This window comes from Ochlerotatus camptorhynchus, unplaced genomic scaffold, assembly GCF_037179485.1.
Source record: "Ochlerotatus camptorhynchus isolate MF236.1 unplaced genomic scaffold, CSIRO-AGI_Acam_v1.1 ptg000268l, whole genome shotgun sequence".
Classification (NCBI taxonomy): Eukaryota; Metazoa; Arthropoda; class Insecta; order Diptera; family Culicidae; genus Ochlerotatus; species Ochlerotatus camptorhynchus.
In genome coordinates, this window is record NW_027040758.1 from 1,969,724 (window position 1) to 1,983,249 (window position 13,526).

General features: G+C 41.0%; 1 protein-coding gene across 1 annotated transcript in view; it reads right to left on the reverse strand.

Annotated features, from left to right (window-relative positions):
* Positions 1-13,526, reverse strand: part of LOC135705525 (uncharacterized) — a 71,069-nt gene that overhangs the window by 29,898 nt on the left and 27,645 nt on the right. The window lies entirely within an intron of this gene.

Here is a 13,526-nt window from a genome sequence, read left to right on the forward strand (position 1 = left end):
GGATAGAACTAAAGTGCCATATAAGAATAATCGAATTTAAGTTTTAAGCGTACTTATTTAAAATGGACAAGATCGAAGTCTTCGAAAGATATTACAAAATTCCCGATTGAATGTACAACGATGGAATAAAAAACAATTGTTTTGAATGCAAATCAGGACAACGCTTGAAAGCCGCAAACAGTATCCCCTAACGAATAAATCTCAGGGAAGACTAGAAACGCGTTGCATGTCACGAGTGATTCAACAAATCCTAATTCCAATTCTTAGGAAAAAACCTCCAAACTGGCATCACGTGCTCGATCGTATGGTACTGACGATCACTTGACTGCTTTTTCGGCATTCCGCATCGCACATACGTCGACGCCACACGCTTCCAAGCGCCCGCATGCTCAACAGAACGAACGAAACCGAAATTATTAACCATGCAAATGTAAAACAGCAGCTCCGTCCCAGTGCATCAGCACCTATAGTAGTCAGCATCATATCCTCGTCGTTCGTATTGGTTCGTTTCGATGGACGCTCACCTACATAACTATAGGCATTTAAAACTTGGCCTCTCGCGACCATCTCGAATAAAAAAAGGCTTGATAATGCGGATTTCAAAATGTTGCACGCCGAGGTATGGGAGAGAAGATTTGAAACGGTTATATTGTTTGAATTAAGTAATTTAAATTAATTTGATAAAAAAGTCGAAATCAACATTTTTTTAATACCCCGTTCACATTACTGACTATATCACGTGATATACGCTGTCTTGCAATGAGCACTCATACATGTAGTTTTCACTGGAAATCCTATGTATGAGTGCTCATTGCAAGACAGCCTATATTACGTGATATAGTCAGTAATGTGAACGGGTTATAAATTTCGAATATTTAATATTATAACATCTGTTGAGTAGGCCTTGAGTTTTTTTTTAATTTATTAAAGAAAAATTTCAATCCCAACCTCACCGTGCACAATTTTTTTAATCTGCATCATCAAGCTTTTTTCCAAGATGGCCGCAAGAGGCCAAGTTTTTTAGGCCTATAGGCAAGAGTGAAGAAACAAACAGGCGAAACAACACACTATCCGCCGTTGGACTGTTTCGCGGTCGCGGTTCGTCGCTCGTTATGGAATAGGAAAGATATCGAGACGCGTTGATCACTTTTCCTTCATTCATCGAATCGCGCGCTCTGTTATAACAAACTCCAATACGACTGCTCTGAATCCGCTGGTAAGCAAAAGCAAATCGATCGCAGCCGCGGCCCGGTAAGAGATGGAGTTTCGAGAGGTTTGATCAATAAAAGAAATCTTTATGATCGATCCACGGCGCGGTGTGGGTGAGAACAAGACTCCTAGCAGGCTGGTTTTTTAATGATTCGGGGTAACAGTACGATCAAACTGCAGCAAAGGATGCGAAAGTTACCAACCATGCTGCGGCTTCCACTTTGTTTTCTCGCTACTAATTGGTATGCCGAATCAATTAGTCAAGCGTGTCGATAAAAGGAGAGAAGCGGATTAAGTACAAAAAGCAACTAAATGTCTCAATTTCTACGATGGAAGTTGATACAGCCAGCCAAACTGATAAACTGGTTTTGCTCTTATCCGTCAGCGGATGAGTAATCGGATGATGATAATTTACTGGATTTTATCCGGCAAGAATTTTGATTGCGTAATACACATAGCATGCTCCGCTGAATTATTCACCACCAACAATGCAATGTGTGTCGGTTCTGTTTTAACTTTCTGTTTCGCTAATGTCATTTGGAGCTATCTGGTGCTGTTTGCATGCAATCGCCTTTGGAGCATCACGCTCGCGTGACCGAGCGAAATACCTTCACTTTTAAGGGTGTTAGTAGATAATTGATTGCGGCGGGATTCCTTAGAGCATGCATGTTAGGTTATGTGTAATTGAATGATTTAAAACTGCTGGTGCTGCTATAAAAATGTATCAAACGGCTGTTAGCCAAACGAGGCGCGACTCCATCGTGGGGTTTCAAAACTGATCTTTGTTCGTTTGAGATTGAGAACGAGAACGCGACAACAACACAACAAAGTCGCATTACACCTACAACCTAATGCGCATTCGTCGTAGGCAGATTTACGGCCTTGCCTTAACGAGTTTATGACACTCGGCTTCTCCAGGCACTAAGTGGCGTGTGTGGGGTCGGTCAATTGATAAGGTGATATAGCAAAAAATTTATCACACTGAATTGGTAATATTCGCCATGAAAATAAAAAGAATGAGCTCTAAATTTTGAATTCACAAATACATTTTAGGATTAGATTTTTTGGCAAGTAGGTAGTTTATAAATCTACTGAACTTCCAGTTGCAGTGTATGGATGTATTTTGTGCAACTTTCTGATTTGAACCCAAAGTGAGAAAGAGATGAGAAGTTCACTACACTAGAGTTAGGAATTATCACACTCGACCGATCTTTTGTAGTGTGCATACGCTCTCTACTCTAATATTGTGACAAATGATCTCTCGAAAATTCTGACCAGGAAAAACTTCAAGAGATGGAGTGTCCAATTTATCCATGTGAGAACGGAAATTTCCGCATCGTGCTCTCTTGTCGATCCGCACATTTGATTTTTGCTTAAGAAAGTTTAACTGCTACATAAAGCTGCAACGAATTTAAACAGCACTTCTCAGTGCAAAACATTACCTGCACGTTTTCTACTTTGTTCGATTCTTATTCCTCTTCGATCGTTGTTTGGACCCTACCCGGGGTAATCCTGCTTTTTTATCGATTTGGAAAATTCCTCTTGGATCTATCGAATTCTTATAGTAATATGCTTAGGAGCCGATTTGAAGAAACTTTCGTCTGCCGCCATGGCGCCTAAACGCAAAAGAAAAGGGTAATCTCTTGATCCCTCTTCTGGTGAAATTTAGTTGAGCAAACAATTTGATATCCCCGCGGATGTTGAAAACGATCCGTGCTTGTCTGTATCGCTCCACATTCAACCTCGGCCGTGTAGCATTCTTCTCCTGTACTAACAGTTTGCATTCGCCGTCAAACCAGTCATTTCTTCGGTTCGGGATCGCAGTACCTAGTGCCGCTGCAGCAGTACTACCTATGGCGGAACGGATGTCCCTTCAGCCATTTTCAAAAGCAGCGCCGCTTCCAGCTGCTGCGTGGAATCCTGGGCAACTCCGGCGTCCCTTCTTCTTCTTCTTCTTCTTCTTCTTCGCATTTCAAACTTATTGCACATCGCATATTAGCTTATTGCGTGCTCTCAACTTAGTGTTCTAGATGCACTTCCACAGTTATTAATTGAGAGCTTTCGATGCCTGTACCATTTTTACATTGGTATAATTGTGTGGCAAGTCCAATCATACTTCTATGCCCAGGGCAGTCGAGAAATTTTCCAACCCGAAAAATTCCTAGACCGGACCGGGAATTGAACCCAGCCACCTCCAGCATGGTCTTGCTTTGTAGCTGCACCTTTACCGACTGAGCTAAGGGAGGCCCCTAGGCCAGGCCGGCGTCCCGTAATTGCTCAATGTTTGGTCGCGGCTTTCGACTTCGGCGGGTGTTATGCACCATGGAGAGTTTTGAGCGCATGCTTACTGCAATTAAGTAGTGGTGTCCTTCATGAAGTCCCCTAAATTTCCAATAAATTATCTTACTTTCCAAAAATGTTTCTTTCGTGGAACTTCCCTGAAAATCCCGAAATTTTCCAGAAAATTTGGGAAATTTTCTGAAATTCTTGAACATTTCTCGAAAGTTGCAGCAATTAATTATCGGAACTGCTCTAATACCCCGGACAGACTATGGCTTATATCATGTAATATAGGCTGGCTTGCAATGAGCACTCATATATAGGATTTCAAGTGAAAAGTTCTCAGATCTTCCGCGATACACAAAAAACATACCTGAAAATAATTGAACTGTCTAAAAGTCTGTAAAATTGTCTAAAGTTCACTGGGCTTCCCTGAAGACCTCGGAAGTTTTCGGAAATACCCGGAGCGTGCCAGAGCTTCTGTAAAGATCCTACAACTTCCTTGAAGTTAATAGAACTTCTCTGCCGTTCTCTGATCTTCCCTGATGTCCACTAAGCCACCCTGATATTGAAACTTCCCCGAAATTCTTGGTATTTCCATTCATTCCTCGGAACTTTATCCTAATATTTTTGTGAGTTATTCGAAACTTATGTGAGGTTTCCGATACCTTTCTTAAGTTCTTAACAGTTCCCTGATAATCATGAGTTCTAAATTCTGCCCAAAGTTACATAATGTCCCTCAAGATCTTAACTGAAGTTTTGGCATCTTCGGTAAAGTTTGCTAGAAGTTAATGGAACTGCCCTGAAGCTCTTGGATCTTCACTGAAATCCGCGTTTTCTCAAAAAAAAATCCGCGACTTCAAATACTAATCCACGACAAAAAAAAACTGTTTTCATTGCCTAAAAATAGCATTTGTATACTACTACATGGCATTTCAAGCGTATTGCTATAGCATATTAGATTTTTGCCTGCTATCAACTTAGTGTTCTTTGAAGTACTTTCACATTTTAATTGAGAGCTTTCTATGCCTGTACCATCCTACGCCCAAGAAAGTAGAGAAATTCCAACTCGAAAAATTAATAGACTGGACGGGAACCGCACTCAGTCGCCTCCAGCATGGACTTGCTTTGTAGCTGCGCCTTTACCGACTGAGCTAAATGAGTATCGCTTATAACCTTTGAAATTTAAAAAAAATAACATTGTTGATCGTCCAGTACATCAGTTGATTTGTTCTACTAGATCAACCAAGACTGCAATAATGTCTGTAGTATCGAAAAATGTCCAATCAGATTCAAAGTGTCTATGTAGATCATGTATGATCTATTTTCGAGTAATCCAGATGTTCAAGGATCTTCAAATCGTCCTGGAGTTCAGATAATTTGATCTACTAGATCAACCGAGATTGGGACAATGTCTGTAGTACCGAAATATGTCCAAACAGATTCATAGTGTCTATATGGATAATGTTTAATTATTTCCACGAATACCAGATGATCTAGGTTCTCCAAATCGTCCAGCAGTTCAGATGATTTGTGTTACTAGATCAACAAAGAATAGGATAATATATGTAGTCTCGAAATATCGATTTGGAAAGCCTAGAACATCTGGCATTCACGGAAATAGGTTGGCATGATCCACATAGACACTGCAAATTTGTTTGGGCATATTTCGATACTACAGATATTGAATTAGTCTTAAGTGACCTAGTAGAAAAATAATCTGATCTCCAAAATGATTTTAGAACATCTTGTATACGTAGCAATAGGTCAGGTACAATCCACATAGACTCTTTAAATCTGTTTGGACATATTTCGATACTACAGACATTATTGGAGTCTTGGTTGATATAGTAGAACAAATCAACTGAACTCCAGGACGATTTGGAGAACCTTGAATATCCGGTATACATGGCAATTACGATTCGTTTATCATTTGACAACGAAAAATGGTATGTTAATATTGTAAAAAAAAGTAAAATGTCTCACATTGGACAGACCTCAGGCAATTTCCGTGTAAATCCGGTGTGACTTATAGAATTGAGATCATTTCTCGATTATTTGCAGCGTGTTTGGTTTGAACCGGTTAAAAAATTGAGAGCCAAATGAACAACAAAATTGATGACAGCAAAATAATTCGGGACGGAAAGGTTACAACTTTTGTGACAGCACATCAGTCCCTTTGCGATTTTCGCGACATCATTTAATGTTTCCGCGAACCCGATTCCGAAAATCGCGAAATCCACGAAATCTCGCCTGTTGTAACAGCCCTGGAACTGCCCTGAAGCTACCGTAACTTACCCAAATAATCTTAAAACTTCCCGTAGTTCTGGACGTCCAATTGTTGGAATTTCCATGAAATTCTCAGAACTTCTTGAAGGATCCCATGCTTCCGTAGTGCCTGCTTCATAATAGCCCAATACTTTCGATGGGCCTTAGTTCCAGTGCGTTGGGGGGGGGGGGGGGGGTCATCCAGCTCAAACCTTTGTAGGGGTAAGAGGTGGGACCATCACCATCATCATCATCATGTCCTTGGGTTCCAAAGTGACCCCGTTGGCTTCGTACCACTCCAGGACAACATTTGAATAGTGGCACGATGCTAGATCCGGCCAGAAGAACGCAGAACCCTCGTGTTGCTTCAACAGAGGAAGCAGACGCTTCTGTAAACACTCCTTGAGGTAGATATCCCCGTTTACAGTCCCGGTAGTCACATGAGCAGATCGCTTGCCAAATCATCTATTTCTTGGCAAACTTTGAAAGTTTCTGCTTCCTTACTTCCTCCGGAACATCAAACTTGTGCTGGGCGGTGAAAAACAGTAGCCCCGGAAGCTGCCGGAAGTCCGTCTTGACATAAGACTCATCATCCATGATGATACAATAAGGCTTCCTCAGCATCTAGTTGTACAGTTTCCGGGCCCGTGACTTTCCCACCGTTTTTAGCCGTTCGTCACGATTTGGAGCCTTCTGCACTTTGTACGTATGCAGTCCCTCCCGGTCCGTGGATCTCTGAACGAAAGACTTGGACAGATTCAACCTTTTGATCACATCCCTGACCGAAGCATTGGGATTCCGCTTAAACACTTTCACGACACGCTTGTGATCCTGATCACTAATAGAACATCCATTCTGACCGCATTTCTCCATGCGTTCGATGCTCAGAGTTTCGTAGTAACGATTAATCACACGACTCACCGTTGACTGCACGATTCCGAGTTGTTTTCCGATGTCCCGATGAGAGAGTTGAGTATTTTCCAGGTGCTGGCGCAAAATCAATTCGCGACGTTGCTTTTCGGGTGACGCCGTTTTTTCCAACTTTCGAAAAACTGACAGCGATAAAAATACAGTGTAAAAAATACACTCTAAACTACTTCTACCCAAATTTTCAAGATAAAAACACCAAAGGGTAATTTTCTACAGCATTTTTCTCCGTGATGAACTACCATATTATTTTTGACGTAGGACTACGTCTGTGATTTCTCCCTGCGCTTCGGTCAGAGAGCGTATAGGGCGTCGTTGTGCCAATTTGGTCGTGGCACATTTCGAGTATGAGAGAGTAATTGCAGTTAGATCAAAAGTGCCTGAGAAAAATGCAAATACTTTCGCACATTACCCGAAGTTGCGATAGTGAAGGTATGATCACAGACGAGCAGACATAACACTCTTAAAACCTTCATAGAAATCATTTTAACGGTCAATTTAAATGTTTCTTAGTTGGTAGTACCGCCACTTGTGGTGAACATAATCAATTCCCTAGCGTTTGACGTTTACAACTACAACCATCTGTTGAGCGTATTGCCCATGAATGTATATACAACAGATGGTGGTAGGGTTTACAATGATAAGTGTTCAATGTGTTGTGTCTGCTTGTTTGTGAAATAACATGGAGGTAACGTTAGGATAAAATCAAAACATTGAGAAATATAACGCATCACTTTCAGAAATATTTCACTTCGCAACCGATGAACCATTCTGACGGCCATATGAGTACCCAAGTAACCGTATAGTCGCAATGTAGCTTGTATATTCTTACTTTGCTTGACTATGGTTAGTTGGGGAATCTGATGAAACTGTCACTTCTTGAAACTGATCCCTTTCGTATTTCTTCCATTCTCTTTTCCCACACGGAGCGCTCGGTGGAACAGCGACTTTGGACGTAAGCCTCGTCCCAGATCACCATGGCAATTCAATTCAATTCAATGAAACCGACCAAAAAAGGCGGAATCATATTAGAACCAACCAAGGACGATCTACGGAAGGAAATTGCCGGTGAAGCACGGAATGAAATACGAAGCGTTAGAGAAAAAGTCCAAGGGATTCCAAAAGAAGTAATCAACGACGGCGAAAGAGCAGAATATGGTGAGAGCTTTCCAATTATTAAAAAAAATATATCAAAATTAAACTAAATACATGCCAGGTTTGAAAAAATATATTTTCGAACCTGGAAGCGTGAATGTAATACCAATATCCATGATTGGAGGCGAACCAGCCCAAGGCTGAAAGCCTCCCAATAAAGATAAATAATAATAATACCACTATCCATTTGATAACGGTGATGCATACATGCGGGGCTTATTGTAAGTGAAAGTAACCTCGGAATGGGCGTGACTCTCCAGACATTCTGAAATGGGTTGCTGGATCTGCAATAGAGCTATCACCTTCTAACTCCCGGACTAAAGCTGTCTACAATGACCATAAATGCGACATTGTAGAGAGAGTTCTTCCATAATAACACTGCCGGCCAGTGGGCGTTGGATTGAATACACACATACACACACAGGATTACGTCTGTGATTTCTATATGGGGGTACACTTTGTGAAAACCGAAAATGGAACATGTAACAAAATTATGAAAGATTTTGAACGGTCATAACTCAGCTGCCCTTGGACCAATTTCAATAATTTCATCTCAAATCGATCAGATATATTTCTACGCGTCTGTAACACTTAAGACTTTTTTTTAAAATGTTTCGAAAATTGCAGAAATGTGCAACTGTTGCTTTATTACTTTAAATTATCACCAATTGCCAGCGAAAAGCGAATTCCCTAACGCAGATTTCAAAGTTGAAATCCATCCGGTCTCACCAAACGGTATTTATTCAATCACCGCGTGGTGAGTGATGGTGTTCTCCAGTACACAACGAAAAACTGCCAGCAAGCGGCGAGCTGCTGCCCACATGAGCATCCATAGAAGGAGGATGAAGCCGCACCGCTATTGATCGGAATCAGTAGCTCTTCGTGAGTTGCTGTGGGCCATCTATGTCAAGCGCGTCATACTAAAGAGTATAAACAGAGAGAACCCCGCTCAAATTCCTATTTCTACACAAAACACAAGCTCCTGCTGCAGTTAACAAATAAGATTTATTATATAAGACCACACACATAGAAAAATTGATGTAAATTTAGGTGCTCTGAAACTGACATATACGAGCGTCAATTTTGACATAAAACTGAGTCATAATAGACGCGAAATTCAGCTCAATCAAACGTACTTTCGAACTTTTTAAGTCTCGAAGCACTTAGTTTTACACGACATGTTTGTTTACGTCTCACCCTTTATGTCAAAAATGGATTCCGTCACGTGTAAGATTAAGTATTTCTAAGTGTGCACGTAGTCCTACGTCACCCTTACATACAACTCCATAGGGCTGTCTCTTGTAGTTTTTTTTTTCTAAATTTACTCAAAGTTCTTGGCACATCATTAAAGTTACCGCAAGTTTCCCGATGTTCATGGGCCCACAATTTCTTTGAAGTTTTTTGGTATTTAACCTTGGAACATCTGTAGAGTTCCTGCATTTTTTTTTTTCAGAAGTTAATCGGTCGAAAAAGTAAGACCGCAGATTTGACGTGCTCGGTATCAATATTCGGCGACTGTGTTAGGGAAACCACTTTTTTCCCATCACGCAAACGCCTCGTTTTCTGATGATAAAATTGCGCATTTTCGTGCACAAAACGCACGGAATTTTTGGTTTTTCTACAGATAATAAAACAAATCGAAAATTGATTGGAGGAATTTCTTGCTAAAATAATCCAATCGCGAGGTATTCGCGATCAATCATATAAATTCGAGATTTTTTTTTATTCTTTCTAGCGTCCTGGAGAAAACCCTACCATAATTTCTGTGGTATTCGGTCATTGTGAGAATATTTATGTACCACTTCAAAACTGTTACGCATTTGATCACAAACGTTTGGTTGCTGGGTACATTATCAAAGAGCTTGGGGGTGATGTGGCTGGCAGCAAGGCGAGCGAACGTTCGAAAAAAATTAACTCTTTAACAACAATAATTTATGGTGGTCCTGAAAAGAACCGTTTTGTCGTGATGATTGAGTAATGCTGAGCTATTTGGGTGTTCAACACGGATGAGGCTCACGAGCTGTATTTTGTTTGGAACGAGGGTGATGCGCTTGACATAGATGGCCCACAGCGGCGCACGACGAGCAACTGAATCCGATCAGTAGCGGTACGGCTTCTTCCTTCTTCTTCGGTAAATCGAGGGCTCTTGAGGGCAACCTTGTTAGATAGCTGCTTGCGGAGAGCCTTTCGTTGTGTACTGGACAAAAATGTACAACGCCACGCACCGAAAGCACTGTTGTTGCTGCTGCTGATGATGATGACGACCAGACACCACCACTCACGCGGTATTTGAATAAACACCGTTCGGCGAGACCGGAAGGAATTCGATTTTGAAATCTGTGTTTGAGAAAGAACTTTCCACAGGCAATCGGTGATAATTTTAACTATCATAGCAACAGTTGCACATTCGTGAAGTAGTGACCTTTTGTAAATTGTTAAAGTATTGATTTTAAAAGATTTTTTGGAGGCGAACCACCCCAAGGTTGAAAGCCTCCTTAATAAAGCTAAATAATAATAATAATAATTTTAAAAGATTCGTAAAAATATTTCCTACCGACTGGCGTATTAAGAATTAAAATCCTGGATCAAAATCAGACCACTTTCATGCCGCGACCGACTTTGGTTTTTTGAAATTGCACCCCCAATTATGTATTGAAAATACATGACATGTTAGATTTAAATTTTTAAATTTATGGGAACTGACATCCGATTGATGTCCTTGACAAGTGTCCACAAAATACTCTTTAACAAATTTATGGTGATCCTGAAAACGACCGTTTTGTCGTGATGGTTGAGTAATCCTGAGCTATTAGGGTGTTTAACACATATGAGACTGGCGAGCTGTATGTTGTTTGGAACGAGGGTGACGCGCTTGGCATAGATGGCTCACAGCGACTCACGAAGAGCTACTGAATCTGATCAGTAGCAGTGCGACTTCTTCCTCCTTCTTCGGTGAATGGACGCTCATGTGGGCTGCAGCTTTTTGTTGTGTATTGGAGAACAATGTTTAATGCCACGCGCCGAAAGCACTGCTGCTGCTGAAGGCGACCGACCGGACACCACCAATTTTGATCACCATTGCAACAGTTGGTAATTTGTGTAATTTTCAATAGTGACCTATTGAAAAATGAGAGTGTTCATTTTAGCAGATTTTTACAAAAATTTCCAATTGATTGACATGTTAAGAATTAAAATCCATACGCTATTGACAGAGTTATAAGTGGTCAAAATCTGACCACTTTACATAACGCGGTCAATATGTTGCCGAAAGACGTAATCCTCCGTCAAAAATTGCAGCAACATTCGTTTTCGGAAATTCCCAGAAAATTCCCACAATTTTTTCGATATTTTCTGAACTGTCCTGAAGTTGTCAGAACTTTTCCTAAAAATCCATGAGCTCTCCTGAAGTTTTCTGAAGTTCTTGACAAGTTTCTGACATTTTCCTGAAGTTCAAGAAACTGCCCTGAAATTTTCGGAACTTACGCCTAAAGATCTTCAACCATGGAAAGAGTTCTGGACATTTCTGTAGTTCTTGGAACAATGCTGACATTTTTTTAAACTTCTCTGAATGTTTCGGATGTTTCTAAAGTTCTTGGAACAGTTGAATTTTTCAAAATTGCTTCAAAGAGCTCTGAATTTTTCAGAACTTCTAAAGGGTGTCCACGATGAAATTGCCACACACAAAATTGATTCGCAAAATTCGAGTTTTCATCCGATTGCCATCAAATTTTCAGGGATTGAGAAATAACTATTAAACTTTATTTTACCATTTTACTCGTATTTTATTTACAGTCCATACGCAAATGCCCGCACCTTGGCCTTAACCCCGGCCATAAGATTCTGCACAACCTGTGAATCAACCGTTTTTTGCATGTAAACCCATACTTTCTTCAGTTCCTCGACTGTCTTCACTACCTTAGGTCGTTTAAGAAGGTGCTGCTTCATAATCGCCCAGTACTTCTCGATGGGGCGGAGCTCCGGAGTGTTGGGAGGGTTGAACATTTTCGGCACGAAATTGACCTTATTGTCCGCATACCACTTCAGCACGTCCTTGGAGTAGTGGCATGAGGCCGAATCCGGCCAGAAGATTGTTGGGACGTTGTGGGCCTTCAGGAGAGGAAGCAGCCGCTTCTGGAGGCACTCTTTTATGTACACCTGTCCGTTCATCGTGTCCTGGGTCACGAAAGGTGCACTCCGCTTCCCGCACGTGCAGATGGCTTGCCAAACCAGGAATTTCTTCGCAAATTTGGACATCTTCTGAGTGCGGACATGCTCCGGAACGCTGAACTTATCCTTGGCCGTGAAAAACAGGTTGCCGGGGATCTGTTTGAAGTCGGCCTTCACATATGTTTCGTCGTCCATGATGCAGCATTCAACTTTCGTCAGCATGTTGAGGTACAACTTCCTGGCACGGGTTTTGGCGGACTTGTTCTGCTTCTCGTCGCGATTAGGGGCCTTTTGTACCTTGAACGTTCGAATCCCAGCCTTAGTTTTGGCCTTCTGGACAAAACTTCGGCTTAGGTGCAGCTTCTTAGCCACATCCCTAACGGAGGCGTTCGGATTTCGGTTGAAGGCCCCAACTACGCGGTTGTGATTTTTGGTGTTGTACGGAATACTTTTTCCTTCACTTCTGGGCTTCCGATCGGTGGTCAACCGTTCCTCGAACCGCTTAATCACTCGCGACACCGTGGAATTCGCGATTCCCAACGTTTTAGCGATGTAACGATGCGAGAGATCCTTGTTCTCGTGATGAATGCGCAAGATTTTATCACGCACGAGCTGTTCTTTCGACTCCATTTCCGTGAGTTTTGATCACATGACTTTAAAACTTGCAGAATGTAAATAATGCACTATGAACTATACCACCCAAATTTTCATTAAATTCTACCCAACGGTTAAAAAGTTAGAGCAATTTCATAGTGTGGCAATTTCATCGTGGACACCCTTTATTAATAAATTTTCCTAAAAATTCGATTCGTGATGGCCTTGGAATTATCCTCGGAATCCCCTTAAAATTATTCTCAAAATTCCTTTGAAATTGTACTCTCAAAATTCGATTCTCTTGGCATTTTTCACGGATCCTGGGATCCTCTTCACAATACCTTGGTGTTATCTCTGACATTCATTCTAGAATCTTCTCAATATTGCTTCGAAAAAAAAAATCTTTCGAAAAAAAAGCGCAAAATGTAATTTTTTTTTTTTGAAACAAAAGATTTAGTAATTTTTGCGACCCCGATTTGTAGTCAAAATTCACGGGTTTAACACAGATTTTTTTTCGATTCTCCCCATTTTCCTATTCACTGGTCACCTTGCAAGCTGTGATTTGATGAGAGTTTTTAAAAGTCAAACTCTTTACTCTCAACATTGGTCGTAAAAAAGTGACTTTAGTGACTAAATTTGAAGAAATAGTGACTTAGCCACTGCTACCAGTCCTAAAATCCTGCAAAGGTATTCCAAATAAATTAAAATCTTTAACATGTTGCTGATTGATATCCAAATGAAACTTCCATGGTAATCACCATAAAAGATGATCGCAGTAGAAAGCGAAACGCTGCTCAATGTGCGGATTAAGTTGCACAAATGCGGGACGATCCCGCGTAATCAAAAACATTTGGTGGCTTAAGTTCAAACTAAAAAAAATATAACTAAAATAATAATGCAAAAATGCACCAATCTGTCCGCACTGC